General features: G+C 47.9%; 1 protein-coding gene across 3 annotated transcripts in view; it reads left to right on the forward strand.

Moving 5' to 3' along the window:
* Window positions 1-12090, forward strand: part of Nedd4l (NEDD4 like E3 ubiquitin protein ligase) — a 343048-nt gene that overhangs the window by 121561 nt on the left and 209397 nt on the right. The window lies entirely within an intron of this gene.

The following is a 12090-nucleotide window of genomic DNA, read 5'->3' on the forward strand; positions in this document are numbered from 1 at the left end:
GCAAGTACCACAGTGTCCAATTGTATATACGTGGCGTGAGCATCTGAGATTGGGGATCCACGGGAGGAACTGGAACCAGTTCTCCACTGATGCTGAGGGATGGCCTTTCTAGGTTTTGTGCTTCTAGTTCCTAACTAGGGGAACATCAAAGCATATACTGTTTCTTGACCTGGGTTCCCTTGACACATGTAATGTGTGTGCAGGGATGGGGTGACGTGGGTGATGCTGGCGACGGCTGTTGTCTCACTGACGCCCTGGCTGGGTGGCAGCCTGAGCCTTCTGTGTGCTTTAACGATTGTGTTTTCAGTACTGCTATGTTCTCTGGCCTTTTTGGCCACTTAGGCTCTCTGTAGGGTGTGGCAGCGTATTATGGGCAGGGGACAGGATGATGGTTTAAAACAGCTTGAAAAGATTCGAGCCAGACTTTGGGGCACAGAGCTCTTGAGCTTTGGCCCAGTTGAGACCTAGAAGTGTTCAAGCCGAGCTTCGTCATTTATCGTTGAGGTCGTTTGACCACGTGCACAAGAAGTCCAGCTGCTCCCTGGCATCACCAGGTCAGCAGTTTTAGAAGAATGAGTAGGCAGCCTACTGTCCCTTGTCCAAGGCTCCTTTTATTTTGTGGTGGGGTGAACTCGAGAGGGCGAGGGGCTGCTGAGGATTCGTGTCGTCAGGTTCTTGTCCCCCGCCCATGCTTTCGCCCTGTGGCCATCTTAGGACGGTACCTCTGCCTCTTCCCATGTCACTCCCTGTCTTCCACGTACACCCCAGAGAAACCATCTCCTGCCAGTGAATGTCACACCCCTGTTGTCCGACTGCCCACATGTCACCCATCACTGAATGCTGCCTATTCATGATAGTGAGTTTACAGAGTGAAACCTAGAGAAATTATCAAAACAATAAAACCGAAGCAAATATTGGAGGATTTCTTAAAGAACTTTCTTCTGTGTACTTTGGATGGCCAGTAGAAAACAGGCTCTCTGGGTGTGTCCCGGCTAGTCCGAGTGTCTGAAAGTCTGTGTCCTCCTGGCACTGAGGGTAGGTGGCCTGTGCGAGAGGCGCACATTCCATCCGAAGGGATTTTCTCCTTTGACTGTGAATTCACACTGCAGGGTTGGCTGCCTGTCTATGCACCAGCCAAGAGGAACCTGTACCGGAGCTGGGGACAGGAAAATCCCATGTTTCCCCTCTTCCCTTCTAGGGCAACCCTGTCACTAGTTCCAGGAATCCCCACTTCTCCGAACCTGAAATGACACTGTTTCCAGGAATCCTGGAGTTCTCAAATTCCATCCCTATCAAAACACCACCTTATATCCGGCTCCGCTCCGTTCAGCTCCCATGACCTTTAAAAAACTGTTTTTAATTGTGTGTGCACGCTGGCATGCTATGCTGTGCATGCGGAAGCCAGAGGGCACCTTTGTGGAATGAGTCCTCTCTTGGCACCTTTTATGTGAGTTGGGGGACCAACACTCAGGCTGCCAGATTTGCAAGTGTCCTATCTGCTGGGCCCTTCTACCACCTGTCTTTCCTTCCTTAACCCCTTAGCTGCCATAGACATCATAGTGCCCTTTCAGCATCCATCCATGTGTTACCTGGAGGTTTTCTAATACACTTTTCACTTGTCTCTATTATTATTGAATTATTCAGCACAGGCATCTGAACACCTGCTGAGTTTCTTCCTTCTCAGGAGAGCTCTGCTCTTAGAAGTTGGATTTAGAAAGTCCCCTTGCCTTTAAGTTGTTGTTTTTTGTTTTGTTTTTGTTTTGTCTGGTTTTAACCTAACTCCTTTGTAAAAAATGAAACCTGGGCTGGAGAGAAGATGCAGAGGCCCAGGTTGAATTTCTAGAACCCACATGATACCTCACAGCCATCCATAACCCCAATTCCAGGGTATCCACCACCCTCTTCTGAACTCTTCAGTCACCAGGCATCCAAGTAGCGCGTGCACATGCGTGCGCACACACACACACACACACACACACACACACACGCGCGCGCGCGCGCGCGCAAAACACTCAAATACATAAGGTTGTGGGATTTTTTGTTGTTGGTGGTTTTTTTTTTTGAGATAGGGTTTCTCTGTGTAGCTTTGCACCTTTCCTGGGACTGTAGCCCAGGCTGGCCTCGAACTCATAGAGATCCACCTGGCTCTGCCTCCCGAGTGCTGGGATTAAAGGCGTTTGCCACCACCGCCCAGCTCAAATACATAAAGTTGAAGGTTTTTTTTTTTAAAGATTTATTTATTATGTATAGTGTTCTGCCTGCACATATATCTGCAGGCCAGAAGAGGGCGCCATATCTCATTATAGATGGTTGTGAGCCACCATGTGTGGTTGCTGGGAATTGAACTCAGGACTTCTGGAGGAGCAGCCAGTGCTCTTAACCTCTGAGCCATCTCTCCAGCCTCAAGAAGTAAGTCTTAAAAGATATTTTTGAAAAATGGAATTGTGATCCCATTTCGCAGTTTGTCGGTAAGATCTGAAGTTAAAACTGTAAATGTAATTGGACTCAGAATCTTAGAGGAACCCAGGAAACTTCAGCCCTAAATTTTTCGTATTTGTATGAAAATAGGGACTTTTCGTAGAGAATGAATAAAAAGGAAGATGCAAATCCGAAAGACAAATAGTGTCACCTGATGGATCAGTGCCAGAAAGGGACCCAGAAATGGAGTGCCCCTCCATTCTAGAGCAGTAAATGGGAACACCCCAGCGCCTTCTCCTCTCCCCTCCCCTCTCCTGTTTGCTGAATATGAAGGACTCGGTGGTAGTTCAGTCTGGGGCACGTTGGCATCTTGCTCTGGGCTCTTGCTCTTACTTTCAGAACAGCAGGGGCCTGGGTTGGAGACCCCAGTCTGTACTGGCTCCTGCAGCGCCTGAGGAATTCTTTTCAGAACCTCCGTGCCTGTGGAGGTCAGAGGACAGCTTGGTGGGAATCTGTTCTCTCATCCATCATCTAGGTCCTGGGCATGGAACTACCATTAGCCCTGGTGGTAAGCCCCCTCTGAGCTGTCTCCTGGCCCCAGAGTCGGAGTCTGTTAGGAAGATATTTTAACAAAGAGTTAAACCTGAGGATTAACAGAAATAGAGGTGTTCAGAAATAGGGTTTGGGCACCTTGAATTTACTAGGCCCAAAGAGTTTCTAAGGACTCTCCCCTACTTCTGTATTTTGGGATCACAGAGTGGCTCCTGGGATGCCTTGGATAGGAGAACAGCCTGATAAAATCATGAGTACCAGGGCTGTACAGCGAGGTAAAGATACGTCGTTTTCTGTGAGTCTCTGAAAACTGTGATTTTCAGGTGGGTGGGGATCATGGTCATATGTGATCCTTGGTCATATGTGCTTAGGCCTTAAGCATGGGCCATTGCTATTTTAGCATTCTCCTCTGAAGTAGCACTGTGTACAAGGAGTATTGTCATTGTCTTCTGTAGATGGCCTCCCAAGCAAACGTTAATGTACTGAAATTGCTGACTCTTCAACCAGACTCTGGGGTGCAGTGGTCTTGTCCATTATGGGGTTCCCTTATCTCCCCCACACACTTTTAATTTACTTGTTTGTTGTTGTTTAATAACTTGTCTCATCACTTTGTATTTCCCTGATGGCCTTCATCTCCCCCCCACCACCTTAACAAATCTTTCAAAACCCCCCGTGTCATGGCATGTCCGGGAAACAGATAACTGTACCCTGCAGTGGAAGGCTGGTGTCCAGGGAGGACACACAGTGATCGGTCAGCGGAAGCTCTGAGGTGTCATTCGGCATGGTCACAAGCACAAGGGCAAGTTTTACAATGTATTCCCTGCCATCCACTGTGTCCTTCAGGGCCCTGGACCAGCAAGTGTCCTCTCCTCACCCCCAGCCTGTCTCCTTAGTGTTCCCTAACCCAGGTCTCACCCATTCCCAGTCACCCAGGCCGAAGTCAGGGTAGGAGTTGGAAGGGAAACAGTGGAAGTTCCTTGGCCTGAGGCATGGCAGGGTAACCGTGTGGGAGGCCAGGGAGACCGCATGTGATGTTTGGCCTGCATGGTAACTTGGGGTAACTTGTGGAGAAGTAGAATACTTCCTCCCTCTTTGTCTTTCTAATGCGGTAATGGCAGCTGCCGAAGGCTCTAAGACCTGGTGTTGGTAGAGCTGGGCTCTGGCAGCCTAGCATCCTCTCAGCTGGAGTTCACCAATCCTCTCTTGAGAGGCCTGTGCCGAGAGGTCCTTCTCCTTTTTGGTGCCCTGGGACACAGTCCAGCACTTAGGATGCAGGATTGTTTTCCACCTCCACTGAAGCCAAGTCCAAGTCTGTTCAAAAGAGCCCTTGTTCGGAGCAGATCCGCTGTCTGAGCAGTGGTGCGGTCTGCCTATGGGAAGAATAGCCGCAATAGAGGGGGCGATTCCCTGCCGGCCTCACCTGGAGGGACGGAAAAGGACGGTCACGTAGTTCTTCATCTAAAATTGGGACAGTTCTGTCTGAAATCAGTCCTGCATACAATGGGATGTCGAGGCATAAGGTAAACATAGAGTCTTTGTCACCCTGGGTCACAGGCATCCAGTCTTTATTCTCTCTACAATGACAGAAATATTCTGTGATTTTTTTTTTCTCCTCCCCTCCAAACTCATTGTTTGTTTGAGACAGTCTTGCTACATTCAATTGGCACGCCTAGCCTGAAGTTCTTGATTGTCCTGCCTCTGCCTCCCATGGCCTGGGCTTACGGGCACGTACTGCCATGCCTGGCTCCAGAACATTGGAGAGCAAAGGCTAGTCTAGCCCTTAAGAAAGTGAGAGGACATGGGGGAGGCCCAGGAAACATTGAAGCGCTGTTCTAGCCACTGCAGGGTCAGGGTGAAGCCCGGCTGCTTCTGAAAGTCTTTGTCCCAGCTGGGGTTGCAGCTCCATCTTGGCCTAATTTAACTTGGCTGGTGTGTGTGTGTGTGTGTGTGTGTGTGTGTGTGTGTGTGTGGTGTGATTCCTTTGGCCTGCAAGCCGCAGGGATCCAGCTGTGTCCCCCTCCCCAGCACTGAGATTACAAGTACATCACACTTGGCTTTTTTGACATGGGTTCTGGGAATTGACCTCAGGACCTCATGCTTGGGTGGCAGTCACTGTACTGCCTTAAGTTTTCCCCCACAGCCCTTTACCTGGCAGCTTAGCCAGCTTCGCTTCTGATGGCTGGGCACGCACTTTATTTTTCACTTTCCAGGGCTTGCTACAGCCCCTAGAGACCCTAAGAAATAATTAAAGTCTGCGAACTGGGCCTGCTCCATCTCTTCCTCTACTTCCTGAACCTGTCTACTGTGTATTTGGAAATGATCCATATTCTGAATGTGCCCTGAAGTTGCTGCTTCTTGTATTGGCTGCTGCTTTTTTACCTTGCCTGGAATCTGTTTGCATCCTCTGTGGTAACTGCTCACTTGTTTCTTCCTCACTGGCCCCTTCCAACGGCAGCATGCCTGTAGAGGTCCTGTGATGTCTCCCAAGCGGGTGGAACAGCTATTGTCCTTGGTCTACAGTGAGTTCCCGAGTCTCCAAGCTCTCACCTTGCAAAGCCGACGTCTTTAGAGGCTGCAGCCTTGTTTCATCCCTCTCACGGGCCCAGGAATCTTGCCTGGGACCCCGGGTCAGTACGCTGACTTGAACTCCTGAAGTGCAGTGTGCTTGGAGTGTCCAGTGGCCCAGGGCTGCCAGCCTGGAAAATGGGTGTTTTCTTCCTCCTAGAGGTTCTGTGGGCTCCTTACCCTCCTCCCTTGGGCATTCAGGGGAAGTTCCTGTTCTGGTTCTCACAGGGGCTCTCTTGGGACACATCGGAGGAAGCTCACCAGAAGTCACGTGCCAGGTGAGCGGGGAGAGAGGAAGCTAAGGGGAGCAGGCTCAACGTTGGCAGACAAAGGAACCACGGGCGAACGGGGAAGCGAGGAGTATTTGGTACTGACATTTGTGAAAACTTAACCACTTTTATACCTCACAGAGGGATGGACCCAGTCATGTCATCATAGATCCCAGCAGTCTCTCTTGGGATGAACAAGGCCAAATTGGGGCTGGAAATGGAGGGTCAAGGCCTTTGTACCAACCCCTTCGCATTAGGCGTCAAGAAAGAGCCAAGGACTCGAGAGGTGGATGAGGGGATCTGTGGGTCACCTTGGCCATCGTCCCCACTCAGATGGAGCAAGCGAGTCGGGCGTTGCTTGAGAATCAAGGCAGACACGGAAGCAGTCTCAGGAGCTTGGTCAGCAGTTACAGGCCACTCACTTTACCCCAGGGAGTCCTTGTAGATCCTTTCTGATGGGGCAGACACAGGTCTGCTGTTTGACCACAGTGACGTGTGCAGTCAGGGTTAGGTGAGCCATGAGGTAGGAGGGCGGTGAGTCACAGTGTCTCATGCTCATTGTACAAACAGCCCGTGAGGACACCAGCCCCACACAGATGACACAGCAGCCTGTGATTGTCCTCATGCTGGTAGTCAAAAGCCTTCCCTGTGGTACCTTCTAGGGGCTCTGGGAGGGGTCCTGTGTGTCTTTGGGACCACCCTGAGCTGAAAATGAAGCTTCGACTTCTAACTGAAGTCAGTATCTGGACCTCAGTTTGAGTCTTGGCGTACAGTCAGCAGAGTTCAAGACTTTGTTTGGCATTGTGGCTATGACTACCTTACACAGCATGAAGTAGTAATGTAGACAGGTTGATCCAGCTTGCAGCTGACCCCTTTGGGGCACTTAGACTTACAAGGGTGTTGGTTAGGTGTTGGCATTTGTGACCTGGGTCACCTTGGCCTACATGTTCTACAGATCCCTGTTGGGCTTCTTGACAAAGGGTACAGTCTGAAGAATGGAAGGGGGGGGCGCTATCCTGTTAAGAGATTAATGTCTGTGCTAGAGGTTTGCTTATGTGTGACAAGACTCTATGCATTGACCATGCACCCACTAGCCAATGCCGCATAAGTGCCTGGGACTGAAAATTTAAGCTGTTTACACACAGTATGCATCCTTGATTTTCTACTTTGCAGATGAAGGAACCTAGACAGGTAGGAGTCAGTAAGTCACGATGGGTGGAATGCTACTCTTGAGGGGTGAAAGTTCAGGCATGGTTTGGGTCATCAGAGTGGGTGACCGGTAGAGATCTTCCACACTGAGGTGTATGTTAGGATCCTGTACTTGGTTTCACACATTCAAACTACTACGCATTGTAATCCATGGGAGCTGACAGGGGCCTTTTGAACTGGGACTGTTAGATTTAGAATCGATGTGCTTTGCTAGTATAATCTGGAAGTTCCTCTTTTAAACTTAGAACACCTGTTCTTTTTCAGCCAAGCTTGAAGCTCTAGACATGTGACCTTTTGTCACAGGTGTGAGCAAGAACCACATAAGGTGAAGTTTTATATAACTCTACCAGCTTTTCCTCCTTGGGGTCCTCTTGATTTGAATTTTCAGAAAAGGAATCGGAGACAATGCAGCTACTCTTTAAAGAGTAAAATGAAAACAGACTAGCTCTGAGATTATATGTTTTCTTACTGAGCTTTGAAAGATGTTGTGTCATAGGTCAGAGTGTGTGGTGAGTCCTTACAAGATTGGGTCACTGTCCTATGTGCTGAGCCCTTACAAGATTGGGCCACTGTTATGTGTGGTGAGCCCTTAGTACTGACTTGTACATGACGGGGTCACTGTCATGTGTGGTGATCCCTTAGTACTGAGTTGTCTGTGACTGGGTCACTATCATGTGTGATGATCCCTTAGTACTGACTTGTACATGACTGGGTCACTGTCATGTGTGATGAGCCCTTAGTGTACTGACTTGCCATGACAGGGTCACTGTCATGTGTGAGGAACCCTTAGTACTGACTTGTACATGACGGGTCACCATTGTTTGTTCCCTTGGCATCTTTTAGTTTGAATTTTGAAACAAATGAGCTGAAGGTCTTTGGAAGTATAGTATGTAGAAAATGTCCTCCGTTCTCTGATTAAGAATCATGAGACCTTAATGGCCACATGCCTATGTATAATAGGCCCACATCCCTATGTAATAAAGGCCCACATGCCTATGTAATAATAGGCCCACATCCCTATGTAATAAAGGTCCACATGCCTATGTAATAAAGGCCCACATTCCTATGTAATAAAGGCCCACATGCCTATGTATAATAGGCCACACCTATTATAAGCCCTGCTGTGTAATAAAGGCCCACGTCCTGTAATAAAGGCCAATTGTGTAATAAAGGCCCACATGTCCCATCGCCTATGTAATAAAGGCCCACATGCCTATGTAATAAAGGCCCACATCCCTGTGTAATAAAGGCCCACATGCCTTTGTAATAAAGGCCCACATGCCTATGTAATAAAGGCCCACATGCCTGTGTAATAAAGGCCCACATGCCTGTGTAATAAAGGCCCACATGCCTGTGTAATAAAGGCCCACATCCCTATGTAATAAAGGCCACATGCCTATGTAATAAGGCCACATGCATGTAATAAAGGCCCACATCCCTATGGCACCAGCTCACTTTGGGCTTCCTTATCTAGATCTAAGTTAGTATTTTCTTTGGTTTGCTTCATCAGTTTTCCCCCAAGAGTATTCAAAGGCAAATTACAATTAACGCGATTCTGGTCCCTAACTGCTGAAGCCCGTATCTCCCAAAATCACCAAATAATGCCTATAGAACCACAGAACTGTCTTTACAAAATTAAAAATAATTGCCTCCTGGACACCATCACCTTGTCCATTAACTAAACTCCCCTGTCTCTAAAGTGTCTTTTTGAGCTGGACTGTTAAAAATGGATTGAGATGCTCATGTTGCATCTAATCCTCAGGGCTGTTGGACTCTGGTCGAGACTAGTTCCTCTCATCCTTTGAATGACTGGCAGGTAGGTGGTCTGATTTACCACATCACATTGTTTCCTGGTGATGCCATCGATTAATGAATTAATGTGTTTGTCTTTGTTTTCTGTTGCTGTGATAAAACACTATGACCACAAAGCAACTTGGGGAAGGAATGTGTTTCTTTAAAGGCAGATGACAGTCCGTTATGGAGGGAAGCCATGACAGGAACTCAAGGTAAGAGGTTGAGGCAGAAGTCATGGAGGAACACTGCTTACAGGTTTCCTTGCCCTGGCTTGCTCAGGGATCTTTCTTAAACAGCCTGGGCCCACTTGTCTAGGGATGGCACTGCCCACTGTGGGCTAGACTCTCTTTCATCAATTAGCAATTAAGAAAATACCCTGCAGAAAAAGCTGTAGGCCAGCGTGATCTAGGAAATTCCTCAGTTGAGATTTCTCCTTCCTAGTGACCCTGGGAAGTTGACAGAGGAAGCAGACAGTGACATTGCCCCCTTTCTTCTGTGTTTCCTGTATGTTAGACATGAATTTAAATACTGGGGACAGGTGATACATCACAGTTATCTGGTCATGCCATGGGCAGTGGAGCTAAGATGATTCTTGGTTGTTTTTTTTTTAATGGGGACAGTTTGATCCCACCAATGTCAAATATTTTTTTTCTCTAAAATGACAACAAGTAATTAATCAGTGAGGTGATGTATTGGCTGTATTTTGTAATATTTATGCAGATTTGAATATTTATTTGTTTTTGTCCCAAAAGATGGGTGATTTGTTTGGTTTGGTTTTTTTGTTTGCTTGCACCCGTTTGAAAATGTCACATAAGACAACCCACCTTCTTGGATTTTGGGTGTAAGTACCTTAACATCCCCCTTGATCAGTCACAAACACCTGTTGGATAGCATTCAGGCTAGATTGGGACTGATGATCCCTATGGACTAGAAGAAATGGACAGGTTGATTGTGTTGTTCTAACAAAGAATTCTGAGCCAACTTTTGGAAGACTCTGTATTACAAACCCAGATTTCCAGGTTTCTCGGAGTTTGTGGTGATCTGGACACTCCAGACTAGGGTCAGTGTGAGGGTCCATGTCTGGAGGTCAGTTCTGGATTTCCCTTTAGGTGGAACTCACTGAAGCCTTTGGGTCCCTGGGATCTCATCCTTCTTGTTTTCCACTGGCTATCCTTGGCGGCAGAGCCGAGCCTGCATTTGGTGTTTTCTCGTGCACAAGTGTCTCTTGAGTAGCCAGAGCTGACTGACATCTCCAGAGCATGTGTGTAGGGCCTGTAGACTCTTCCCCGGCCTCCATTTCCCTCTGGGGGCCCATTGGAGCAGCCTTGCTGTCCAAGGCATTGCTCAGAAGCACAGCATCTGCAAAGCTAATGACCTTTGAACCATAATATGGTTGTCTTTAAACCTCTGCATCAGGCAGATGATTTCTGCTCTGATTCATGTGGAATCCCAAGGAACCTGTTCTTGTTCTCCGCCCCCACCCCAGGAAAACACCAAAATGACCTGAAAGGACCTTCCCTCCCAGCTATAAATACCTTTCTTACCCTTTAACAACCCTGCAATTGTTCACATTTTTATGTTCGCTTCCTGGTCTTTATTGAATGAATGCAATGTCCTTTAAAAGTATGTAACTCACAGCTTTGCATACCACCCAGCCCCGCTTGTTCCTGGAAGGTGACGGAGTGTGGCAAGTTGGTCAACACCCAGGGTAGCCTGTCTCTAGGCTGTCAGAACCCCCCACACCCCCGGCTTGCTGTACTCAATGCCATCAGCGTAGTACTTTTCAAAGATCTTGAATCATGGAGAGAAAGCTGTGGTGTGTCTGGTGTACATTCTTACAAGGCAGGGGATGTCTGTCTGGACACTTAAAAAATACGTCTTTGTGAGTTGTGGGTTTTTTTTTTGTTGTTGTTTTTGTGTTTTTGTTTTTGGCGTGGGGGGATCATCCCTGAAGTTGTTTATTAGTAAAAGTCCTATCCTCAGAAGTGTGTCCCCTGCTTTCCCTGCCCACTCCCATCCATGAATATATTAAGATTAAAAAAAGAGCAAAAACAACAGGAAGCATTCTTTCCTTGTTTCAAAACCGCAGTGATACTGTGGTCGCTGAGAATCTGATGTGTTTTCAGGAATAGGAGAAGCTTGACGCATAGTAGGTGCTTGATGGATTTTGTTGGCGTGATTGAAGTGAAGAAGCAGCTGGAATTCCGTGTGTGGTTCAGACTTGATCCTAACAGGCAGCAAGGGCTGAGTGACAGTAGTCATGGGTAGAGAAGGTGAATGCCCTGCTGCGTGGCGCTCTCTGGAGTGCTAGGTGCCCTCTCTCCAGCCAAGAGCGCCTCTTTTTCCTCATAGTTTCATTGAGTGCCTGGCCTCTGTGAGCGCATACATAAGACGCTCAAGTATATGGAACGGGAGAACTTGAGAGGCGACTCTGAAGCAAACATACCTCAGCGTGTATGACAGACAAGCAGTGTCATATTATTTTGCTGAAACAGACCTAACACCCACTCCTTCAGGAGCACCGGCTGAGGGGCTTCAGCCTGAGCACTTCTATGATGAGATAGATGGGGAGAGGGAACCTATCCCGCTCCCCCATTCACACCCACCCCCACCGAGGCAGATAGCGTGCACCCTCTGCCTGGGACTGATTTCCACCGCTCTGGCCGCTCTGTACCATAACTAGAGTGCAGCCCAAGAGTCCTTGGGAGGGGTGTTCCCTGGAACTGCCATGCATTTGGACTATTGAAAGTTCGGTGTTCTGTAATACCTAAAATCAGACCTCTAAAAACGCACAGCACAGAACCCATTTTGGAAACCTGTCATTGGAATTCCAAGATGTCTGTGTACGTGGTGTTTGCATGTGTGTGGGCTCACGTGTGTGGATGGGTGTATATGCACATGTGCCTGAGAGCCAGAAGTTGATGTTGGGTGCCTTCCTCTTTATTTATTGAAACACGGTCCCTTTTTGAACTCAGAGCTCACTGGTTCCAGCTTGCCCCGTCTCCGTCTTCCTGTTGGGATTACAGCCAGTTCCCATGCCTGCCTGGCTTTTCTGTGGGTTCTGAGAATCTGAGCTCTCGTCCTCACGCTTGTGCCAGAAATACTTGACTCACTAAGTCATCTTTCCTCAGCTCCCCTGAACAATTGTGTTCCTCAGATCTCATAGATAGGCAGATGGGTACAGAGAGGCAGACAGATTATCTTAGACTTGGGAGCTTTAATCTACCGAGAAGCATTGTCATGTACTTAACGAAATTATTTTATGATAGAATTTGAAAGATAA

Source organism: Peromyscus leucopus, chromosome 19 (genome assembly GCF_004664715.2).
Source record: "Peromyscus leucopus breed LL Stock chromosome 19, UCI_PerLeu_2.1, whole genome shotgun sequence".
Classification (NCBI taxonomy): Eukaryota; Metazoa; Chordata; class Mammalia; order Rodentia; family Cricetidae; genus Peromyscus; species Peromyscus leucopus.